The sequence below is a fragment of the Ostrea edulis genome, chromosome 6 (assembly GCF_947568905.1).
Source record: "Ostrea edulis chromosome 6, xbOstEdul1.1, whole genome shotgun sequence".
Classification (NCBI taxonomy): Eukaryota; Metazoa; Mollusca; class Bivalvia; order Ostreida; family Ostreidae; genus Ostrea; species Ostrea edulis.
This window is the reverse complement of record NC_079169.1, coordinates 32,521,912-32,524,411: the sequence shown is the minus strand read 5'-3', so window position 1 is coordinate 32,524,411 and position 2,500 is coordinate 32,521,912.

Genomic DNA, 2,500 nt, shown 5'->3' with positions numbered 1-2,500 from the left:
CCAAACTCGCCAAAAAGCATCCTTAGGTGTAGGGGATTCAATTTTGTTCAAATGAAGGGCCATGTCCCTTTCAAAGGGGGAGATAATCACAAAAATGCAAAAATAGGGTGGGGTCATTTAAAAATCTTCTCAAGAACCACTGGGCCAGAAGAGCTGAAATTTACCTGAAAGCTTCCTGACATATTGCAGATTGATGTTTGTTCAAATCATGGCCCCCGGGGGTAAGATGGGGCCACAAGGGGGGATCAAAGTTTTACATACAAATATAAAGGGAAAAACTTTAAAAATCTTCTATTCAAGAACCACTAAGCCAGAAAAGCTGAGATTTACATGAAAGCTTCCTGACATAATGCAGATTCAAGTTTGTTCAAATCATGGGCTCCGGGGGTTGGATGGGGCCACAATAGGGGATCAAAGTTTTACATACAAATATATAGGAAAAATCTTCTTCTCAAGAACCACTGAGCCAGAAAAGCAGATTTTTACATGAAAACTTTCTGACATAGTGTAGATTCAAGTTTGTTCAAATCATGGCCCCCAGGGGTAGGATGGGGCCACAAGGGGATCAAAGTTTTACATACAAATATATAGTTAAAATCTTTTTCTCAATAACCACTGAGTCAGAAAACCTGATATTTACAAGAAAACTTTCTCACATAGTGCAGATTCAAGTTTGTTCAAATCATGGCCCCCGGGGGGTAGGATGGGGTCACAAGTGAGGGGGGGGGGTCAAAGTTTTACATACTAATATAGGAAAAAGCTTTAAAAATCTTCTTCTCAAGAAGCATTGGGCCAAAGAAGTTGACTACATGAAAGCTTTCTGACATAGTGTAGATTCAAGTTTGCAAAGGGTAGTTTGGGCCATAATAGGGACTAAGGTTTTACATGCAAATATATATGGAAATTCTTCAGATATGGGCTAAGGTGACTCTGGTGAGCGATGTGGCCCATGGGCCTCTTGTTTCTTTTACATTGGTCATAACTTCTAAATATTAGAGCTTTCATATTGTACATGAGCACTTCTTTTGACAAGATCTTTCTACTGGTACCAAGATATTTGCCCTGGTGACCTTGGCCATTATCGGGGGCGTTTGTGTTTCACAAACACATCTTGTTCATAATTGTCATTGTTTAAATACTAGAATCATTAATCATAAACACTAGCAGCAGGTGAATGGTCTGTGGTTGAATATCAAATACAGGAATTACCTCAAGTGTCGTAAGAGGATGATTTAAAATCTTAAAACCATCACTATATGCAGTAATTTGAAGTTAAAAAGCGAGATATGTGTTACTGCAGGTCAGATGAGGTGGACGAGTGGTCAAGACGATGAACTGCCATGTTTAATTGGGGTCTACCCGCGTGGGTCCTCGTATACTCTTTTCATATAATTGTCAGGAAGTAATATCTGACATATCTCTATGGAATTTTATTTGTGAGCATTTAAGGCCACTTGCTACAAACTTTAAAATAGATAGATCATTATTATACCCCCCCCCCCCCGCAAACGAAGTTTGGGGGGTATACTGGAATCACTTTGTCTGTCCGTCCGTTTGTCCGTAGATGCAATTTGTCCGAAGTTTATTTCTAATACCGCTGGACATATTTCATTCAAACTTTATGCACATCTTCTATATATTACATGTATGTAGTTGTGCATCTCCTATTTTCATTGAAATATTTTAAGTTATAGAAGTTGCGTACATTTTCTTTTCATTTTGGGGGTTGCGCACTTTGTCCAGAGTTTAATTCTAATACTGTTGAACAGATTTGATTCAAACTTTATTCTCATCTTATATATATAATGTAGTTGTGCATCTTCTATTTTCATTGAAAGATTTTAACAGTTATGGAAGTTACAGACATTTTCTGGTTTGTTTGTACTTGTAGTAATAGACACAATTTGTCCAGAGTTTATTTCTAATACCGTTTTACGCTCATAAGTCAATCAGGAATTGAAGAAGTGGAAAGAAGTTCAACAATGAAGTTCAACTACATTTCTTCTCATCCATCCGTCCGTCTGTCCGTAGACGCAATTTGTCCGAAGTTTATTTCTAATACCGCTGGACATATTTCATTCAAACTTTATGCACATCTTCTATATATACTAATGTCATTTATTTACTGACAAATCAATGACAAAGTAAAGTTGGCATAACATAATGATCTTTAACAAAGTGAATATAAACTAAAGACTAGAAGAGTTGACCAGGGATTTGCAATCATACAGCCTAAAATGTGCCAAATAGTATTCATTGCTTATATTAAGCATATTTTTAATATTTCATGTACTGCTGTACTGTAGAATATACACTTCTGCATTCACATTGATTGCCCTGTAGATAATGTGAAAATATCCAATGTGCTTGCATTAAATATTTCCCATCATCTTATATGCCCCGCGGGGGGTATTAGTCCCATTAGGACAGTTCTACTTGAGTTGTGAATTCAGTATGGTGTAATGTTTGAACACTGATAGATTGATGTTTGATTAGCAAT